The sequence below is a fragment of the Dysidea avara genome, chromosome 3, assembly GCF_963678975.1.
Source record: "Dysidea avara chromosome 3, odDysAvar1.4, whole genome shotgun sequence".
NCBI lineage: Eukaryota > Metazoa > Porifera > Demospongiae > Dictyoceratida > Dysideidae > Dysidea > Dysidea avara.
In genome coordinates, this window is record NC_089274.1 from 13,471,100 (window position 1) to 13,480,132 (window position 9,033).

General features: G+C 37.9%; 1 long non-coding RNA gene across 2 annotated transcripts; it reads right to left on the reverse strand.

Moving 5' to 3' along the window:
* Positions 1-6,530: 6,530 nt before the first annotated feature.
* Positions 6,531-8,002, reverse strand: LOC136251763 (uncharacterized). 2 transcript variants are annotated; one of them, XR_010699192.1, is made up of 4 exons: positions 7,902-8,002; positions 7,729-7,838; positions 7,240-7,318; positions 6,531-6,731 (listed from the first exon to the last, which is right to left on the reverse strand). It is a non-coding gene; the product is annotated as an uncharacterized lncRNA (long non-coding RNA). The 2 variants fall into 2 exon arrangements; XR_010699193.1 differs by lacking the exon at positions 7,240-7,318.
* Positions 8,003-9,033: the final 1,031 nt, after the last annotated feature.

The following is a 9,033-nucleotide window of genomic DNA, read 5'->3' on the forward strand; positions in this document are numbered from 1 at the left end:
ACCGTGTATTGGTTACCGTTTATTGGACTGCCAATTACACTAAAGATTATGTCTGCACATACATTATAATGCAAAGGTACTGCTGATAGGCGTGTCTATTATGATCTGGGTAACATATTGTGTAGCCTTCAGTGACCTTATACTGCAGTTGCGCCATCATAAATTGCTCAAAGACCCATTCTACCAACTCAGTTAATGCCCTTTTGCCCTACCTGTTCTCTTCTAATGGAACACTCCTGGCAGTGGTTTGGTGTTAAGAAAAACATTCAAAATTTATAGTCATAAAAGAAGCATGAAAAATGGTGATTATTAAAAAACAGATTCTCTTAGAACTAAACAGAACTTTTCTCCTGTGGCTAAAATACTGTATAACACGTTGTGGCACTGACATATTGGCATTATGTAAATCTGTGAATGTAACAGTGTTTACTATCAGATACATCCTAATGCAGCTAAACTGTTAATATATTAAAGTATACTTTGTATAGTCAACCCCACAATAGGACTGAAACAAATATATCCATACTATCCAGATAGTGATTCAAAGCCATCAGAATAGCTTCTAATAATTTAAAGCATTTTTATGTTAAATCTTCCTTGATATGTACATATCGCTTCAAATTTTACCATTACCATACTTAAAATTTTCATACAGGCTATATATGAATGTGATGTTTGCTTCTATTCTAAAGTACTAGTAAAATAAGCATGTTCACTATAAAATACACAAAGTTTTATAGCAAGTAATGATGTCACTATCAGTACGATATCTGGAAATATTTTGTTCAAGATATTTGGAAAGCAAAATTGCTATCCATTTCAGCCCTACCCCACAATAAGTTCCTACAGCCACATCTATATAACAAGTGATGCAACATTTGTTCAGCAGATTGAGATACTCTAATAGAATTTTTCGGAGAGACTTCTATACTGCTTTAGTAGATAGGAGTCTTGAAATAATTATAAAGTAAAAGTTAATTGTCTTGCTGGGTCTTTATGATTTGAAGTATTTGTATGATGGTATTGATTTTAATAGATACTGCATGAGTATGTGGAATTGTAAACTGACTAGTGAACCGAGGACAGACTGTCACAATGCCGGCATACAGTTTTATTGAACTCCAATGATACTTATGTGATGAGAAACTAACGTACCAGCTACTTGCATCATTATAAATGCCAAAGTCGATTGTATTTACTACTAACAAGTAAGAATACAGAGAATAATAACACAGGTACCTGAAATTAAGTTTATTCTAAGTAATGTGCTATTGTAAAATTTCAGTGGGATTTAGTGAAACGATTTCTACACTTTTTAAAATAAACACAGTGCACAGTCCAAGCAATACAAAGGTTCTCACATCACAATGACTGGGTTGATTCACGTGGTGACTGGGCCCATAACCCTAGCTTACCACAACCTGTCAGTGCTTAACCCACTAGAGCAACACGACCAATAACTTCGAGGAACAACATGACTTATTATTGAGTACAAAATTCACTGAGCAGCACACGAGCTGGCAAATCTATATTGTAATGCTTCAGAACTTGCATGATAAGTTAATAACCCAGATTACAATAAACAAAATTACATAATCATTCATTACAACATTTAGGAAGTAGCTGATCAATGTCAATGTTCCCATCATAATTTTGATGGTATGAATTCAAAGTAGTGCCCATGGCCAGACATATAACTATAGTGGGTGCAGTACACCAACTATAGTTATGTCTGGCCATGCTATGGACACAACAGTGATTGACCAGAAGTCAACATTGACACGATTAACACAAGTGTACAAGTGTTTAGAAATAAAGCTTAATTTAAACATTTGCTTGCATTTTAGTGTGGTCTAAGTCACGTGCAGTAGTATTAGTATTATTAATGGACATTACAATAATTATACAGTTATAGGCTCAAGGCCTTTGAGTTTGTCCATATCCTGTTACAGTCCAATAATTATCAAGTCTATTCTTAAAATCATTAAGATTGTTGGTTATCACTACACAATGTGGGAGGTTGTTCCAAGGTTTAATCTCACGGTTAGAAAATACTTCTGTCTTATTTGTAAATTTGAGAAAGATTAAATAGTTTATAAAGTTATGTCCTCTGGTCGGTATGTCTTTGGTTAGGGTAAAGAAGGAAGTGTAATTAATGGCCAACAAGCAAGGAAAATGGACCTGCATGTAACAAGAGGTGACCTGTAACCAACGAAGTAATCTTGGTAATATAATCAGTGTTGAACGTTCTTAGTTCCCAGTGTAATACAGTGACATAAGAAATAATCTCAGGTCCAGAGGTTCAAATTATGTGACTATACCGTACACAAACATACACTCTATAACTCCCTGTGTGTAATCATAACATCTACCATCAAACAATGCGGACAGTTATATACTTCCTTTAATAAATAATGCTTTCCGGTCGAGAAAGTGCTTCTGTTTTGCAGAATCATGCTTTAGACAAGTTCAATGGCTTCATGACTGTCAGTACTATGTAATCTGTTATTATATGTGGTACGTAGTTGTTAAATAGTTAATTTGCATACAGTATACATACTCTATTGCATTTCATTTTAATGGTTGGGGAATGTGTGAAGCTGGAATAGTTAACAGACAACGTGACTGACTCAGTCTTCATTACATCATAGTCTATGTATATTATAGTAAATAAACCCATGCACTTCCACATATCATTGGAAGTATATACATGGATATGCTGGATATGGGTATGTGTCTTTAAATACAAAATCATAATTAGTAATTTGGATATTGGATTATTACTATAAACAAAAAAATAACAGGACCGGGTCACACATAATCAAAATCAATTACTAATTATGATTTTGTATTTTGGAACCTTGTGATTACCAAGCTGGTGCTCTACCACTTGGCTGTGATGTCACTCTACACTACACCACACCATAGAACACACACTATACACATAATTATAATGTACCTCGGAGTAATTTCTGTGGTACCAAATTCCTTTCATTCGAATACAGTTTTCTACATTTTACCCTCTATGGTAGCTATGCTAACTGCTACTGAACCTGTGTACTTGGATGATGAAAGGATATAAATCATTCACAGTCGGTTGCACCAGTCACCAACAAAATGTGAAATGAACTCAAAATCATCATCATCATCAGCATTTGCTTAATTCAAATTAGCCACTGATTTGAACTCTACATTTTCACAGTCATTTTTAATTTCACAAAAAAGTAGTCAGTTGAAAGATGAAGTATGCAATGGATCAATACTATAAGTGCATGTCCTTATACACTAGCATTTACTGCGCATATACAATGCAAGTACACATCCTAAAACTCTCTTCTATATAGTTCTATTATTGTGCATGTGGGGTTGACAAAAATTCTGTAAATCAGAAGCAATGGCGGATCCAGGATGGGGCATTTGGGGCAAATGCCCCCCCCCCCCCCCCCCCCCTTCAAGAAATTGCATACAAGATCGAGATACTCTAATAGAGCAGTCAATTACTCTAATAAAGCAGTCACAATGTTCATGAGGCAGTGTAGCTTACCTATGAAGCTATAAATAGGATTTTATTTTATTTTACATAACAGACGTGATATAGTTGGTAAGGATAACTAGCTATTATTGTCGTGACCTTTTTTTTTTTTTTTTTTGGTCTTCAACTGGTTTTCAGCAAGTTTTTTTGATCTTCAACTGTTTTTCAGAAAGGTGCCCCCCCTCTTTCCAAACTCTGGATCCGCCCCTGAGAAGGTTCTCAAGTATACATTGATGTTAATTGGCCAACTATCACAAATATGCATTTTAACATGGCGGATATTATTGCAACTGCATGAGGCACAAGACTACTATATAGACTGAAGCTTTAGTGCTACTTATGCTTTGCAATAGTTTCATTACAGTTGTCCAATACATCAAATTTTATGCTAAATAGCTACACTGATTCAAGTCAGAACAAAGATATTTGAAGACTGCAAGTAAAAGAAAAAGGACAGTCTCATTAATAATATGCAAAGGCAGTCAAGAAAAGAACACAAACCATACCAACATATGAAAAGTTTTAAAAGACATAGAAAAGTCACATATAGGTGACTTTTCACCTAGAGGTGAAAGAAGAGGTGACTTTTCACACCTAGAGGTGAAAGAAGAGGTGACTTTTCACCTAGAGGTGTAGTCACCTGGAGGTGACTTCATAGATGACTACCACATACGAAAAGTTCTAAAAGACGTAGCTACCTAATTACCACATAGTTGTAGGGGAATTGTTTATACATGCAAGTTTGTCTGATTCAGTTCCATACATAAACTGTAGTACTCCATCACATTCTGAGCCATTTGCTTCATATAGTCTAAGCAACCTATAATCCCAGTTCTGAACTGGAAGAACAATAATTAACACACATCAGGATGTAAACAATGTGGTTAAGTAATGATGCAGTTAAAGGTCCATCAAGGAGTAATTTTGAGATGCTTCATTAGTTTATTACTGCATAAACAGACTGTGAAGTTTATTCACCACAATTATCCTGAACAGCTCATAGCTATAGAAACACAAAATTGAAAAAAAAATTCCCAAATTTTATATGCCAATTGCCAAACTTCTGTCACCAAACTCATCTGTTTTCCACAGTTTACACTGCATATACCAAAAATTTGAGGTTGTGCTCTTAAGCTGGTATCTGCAGTTAAACCCTCTTGCATCCATGTACTGTAGCTTTGTGTTGCAGCCCCATTTCCCTATTCTAAGTATGACGCAATACGATCATGACAATTATCCTGATAGTAATCAGTGTAAGCTGTTGTCATGCAGTACAGTAAACACATAACATATCAAGACACACGGTAGTGTGTCGTTCGGCCCAAGAAGCCGGCGCGTAACACCCGTGAGTATGATTGACAGGAAGAAAGAAAACGCAATTTTCGCACTTCCGTAGCTCTTAGTCTGGCGCCGCCCGCCCCTTCGCAAAAAGTAAGGGTCTGGTGAAATACAAATACCTAATCATTTCAAAAGGAATTCAATTAGACAGCGCACGTAATGCTTGTTACGTCAGATAATTGCACTTCAATTCGAACAAAAGCATTGTGTTGCCAAGGCGATTTCTGTGTGAACGTCATTGGCATGCACTAATTGGCTAGCGCCGAATCTGGGCGCTAGAAATGATTTAGTATCTGTATTTCACCAGACCCTTACTTTATGCGAAGGGGCGGGCGGCGCCAGACTACGTAGCTCTGTGCTCCCTTGATGAAACAAGACGATTTTCAGGGGTGGATCCAGAGTCTGGAAAGAGGGGGGCACCTTGCTGAAAAAAGTTAAAGCGCAAAAAAAAAAAAAAAAAAAAAAAGGTCACAACAATAATAGCCAGTTATCCTTTACCAAATATATTATATCACGTATGTTATGTAAAATAAAATCCTATTTATAGCTTCATAAGAAAGCTGCACTGCCTCATGAACATTGTGACTGCTTTATTAGAGTAATTGACTACTCTATTAGAGTATCTCGATCTTGTATGCAATTTCTTGAAGGGGGGGGGTGGGGCATTTGCCCCGAATGCCCCATCCTGGATCCGCCATTGATTTTTGCTGTGGACATGCCCTCCAACTACAGCACTCCACCATAGATTATATATACTACGTACCCGGGATTGGAAACGGAGACACGTGATCCAATTACTCGTGTACATTTGCTAAAAGCAATCCGCGTTGGAGCGCACCCCCCAAATAACCGCCCATTTTCAAAGTGTTTGAATGGTAGAAGACGAAGGAGAAGGCTTAATATCCAGGTTGAGATACGCCTAAAGCCACTAATACTGGTAGGTCAGTAGTTACTTAGGCGCCTACCGGGGCCAGAGATTCGTACCTAGCGAATTCGCTGTTCTGTCGCGTCTAAACCCGAGTCTAAACCATTTAGCCGATGGACTCAAAAAAGTTGTCGGGAGTGTGCACTGTAGTGGGAACATTTCCAACCCACAAAAAATCTATACAAGGTTAACATTTAGTTACCCAAGTGGTACTAGCTAAGTAATTATGTCCTTTTCTTAGCTGTTTTGTTCCTACCCCAGGACTGTAGCCTCTACAAGAATATGGTAAAACTCTTAAGTGCTTCTGGTCTCAATCATTTGTAAACCGGACAATTTCAGAAGTTAAAATGATAGGCAATTCTGTATAGAGTGGTCTGTACAGCTCTCAAACTTGAAGAATAGTACTTCAGCTAGTCAAAATATTTATCCAAAGAAGACCCGGCTACTAATAGCTACACAGTTTTAAAATTTGATAGTCACATGGAGCACTGATTGAGACAAGTGTACAATGTTTCTGTGTTGGAACAGAAAGTCAATTGAGTGTACATAATGAATGTTGTAATAGAGTATGTTACATCCTACCACCATACTCAATTTCATGGCAGTGGCTGTTTTAGCTACATGTATTCACAGCAACTACAGTCTAGATAAGTGACATGTCATACCCGACTCCATTGCTGGATACATACAACCATCCCTCTAGCTATATGTTGCAACATACACTGTTGTGCCGTACCGTCATGTTGTTAATTTATTACTAAGAACAGCCTGAGCTTGGTACAGCATAGAAATTATATAATTTTTCTATAGTCAACTTGTCCACTACAAAAATCCTATCAGTTTCAATGTGAGATGAATCTTTCACAGCAATAAGTACTGTCACTGTATCCCTTGACAAGTGGTAGAAAGACACAGCACAGGAAGAGTTTTGTTGACCTACAAAAACAGTCTACATATAAAGATTGAGCTACATTAGCAAATGCAACACTAACATTGTACAATGTACAGTGGAACCTGTCCTGTATAGAAAGGTCACCTCTTGAAATTGGCCAACTTTAATTCCTTTAGTGAGGCAGCTATACACTAACCCAATTGTATAAAGCAAATGTCAAGAAACGCTGGCCTGAAGGTGACCGGCTTAGGACAGGTTCCACTGTACATCAAACACATTGATGTCATGCATTCACAATGCAACAGTCAAAAGAGAGGGAAATCACAGTAATCATATACTGCACTGTGCTAAGCAGAGATGCCGTGTACGTTTATCACCACTACTCTTGTCACTGCTATGGCACATTCACTTTAAGGTAAGTGAGGACAGGTAATTCTGGACACTTAGCTTGTCCTCAGCAATGGAAGAATCCCACAATGGTTAATTGTATTACAACGTAATATTGTACAAGAAATGCACCATACTTGCAACCATAGCTACAGTTACTGTTACCTCGTCAATGGAACATGCTGCAGTTGTTTTAAGACCGGTACCCATACTGTTAGGCCAGACCACTTTTTTCTCTTTGTCACTGCATGGGTAGGGGAGAAATGGTGTGAAATCCCCATTTGTCTTGACATGTCATGAGGTTACATCACAAGCATGCAGTATTAGTGGCCCCGTGTGCTTAAATTACATTACGATAAAACAACAATAACCAGAAGACTTCAATCATTGGTAGATTCCGATGCAATTTTAGACACCAACTGGATGGTTCAACTATTTCATTACAATGGAAAGATCCACCAGGCTATACCATCAATGTCATTGTTTCATTCTCCCAAACTCATCTACCTATTCACACCAGTAAAATTTCTACTCTAAGGGCTACTTTGCATCTAGATGCACTCTAATTTTGTAATTGCATAAAATTTAATTTGTTTTGTAATTTCCCTAGCCATATCACGTGTGCCGTCTGCTCTGTAACAATAACGTACGTACCATTGTGTCTGAGCAAGAATTCAAAGAACTGGTGACCTCGCCGCTGACCGCCCATTCCTGTCGAGTTCACCTGGTCAGCTAACTCCAAATAATGCCTTCATTTAGTAAACCTACGAAATACGAAATGTTGAGTAAGTAGCCTTTATATCTCTATTAGCTAGCTATGAACTTACAAGAAGATGAAAAGAATCAACTACTCGCCTGGCTAGGCGCTTTGCTGTCATAAGGGTGCGCTCCAACGCGGATAGTTTGGATAAAAACCGGCGTTTCCAATCCCGGGTACGTAGTATATATAATCTATGACTCCACATTCCAAATTTGAGCGAAATCGCTTCGCGCGTTCCCGAGATATGCGACTTCAAAAATTGGCTCAGTTTCTTCGTTTTTTTTCTTCTTATTTTTCTTTTTCTTGTCGCACACTTACAAAAACTGCTATAAAACGCGAACGCCATATCCGATTGCCTTGAAATTTGGCACACAGAAGGGGGGTATAAAGGCGCATCTCGGTACCAACATTGGCTGGAATACAATAAACAGGCAAAGAGTTATGAGCGATTATTCACGAAAAATAACACCAATATGTTGTCACGCCTACAGGGTAAACCGCGTATAGGAAGAAGCTGAAAATCGGTGGGTGAATAGGTTAACTATTGAACCTCAAACCTTTTGTGGTTTGAAAGAAATCGAGCTAAAAAACAGGAAGATACAACGAAAAAACCAACAGTGTGTAACAATTACGCAATCGAGATTAGCTAATAAAAAAACGACTGCTTGCCACGCCTACCAGATAAACCGCTTGGGGTAATGCTTTGAAAATCGATGTACAGATGGAGTAATCATCTTAGAAAGGCTCATCAATGGTGTAGAAGAATCAGACTTAAAGCCACGGAGTTATAATACGAAATCCTACTTGGTGCAGAAAGTGCGAGATCGAGATACTCTAATAGAGCAGTCATCCTAATAGAGCAGTCACCCTGAAGAGAATTCAAGATATCAGCTAGAAACAAGAAACCTGTATAGAGATCAGCTACACACAAGTCACCCTGTAGAGAGATCAGCTAGAAGAAGTTACCTTGTAGGGAGTTCATGCAACTATGGAAAGAGATAGTTCAGCTAGAAGAAATCACCTTGTAGAGTTCAGCTACAAAGTAACCACCATGTAGAGAGTTCAGCTACAAACAAATCGCCCTGTGGAGAGATCAATAGAAGAAGTTACCTTGCAGAGAGTTCAGCTACAAAGAAACCATCATGTAGAGAGTTCAGCTACAAACAAATCTCCCTGTAGAGAGTTTAGATAGAAGAAGT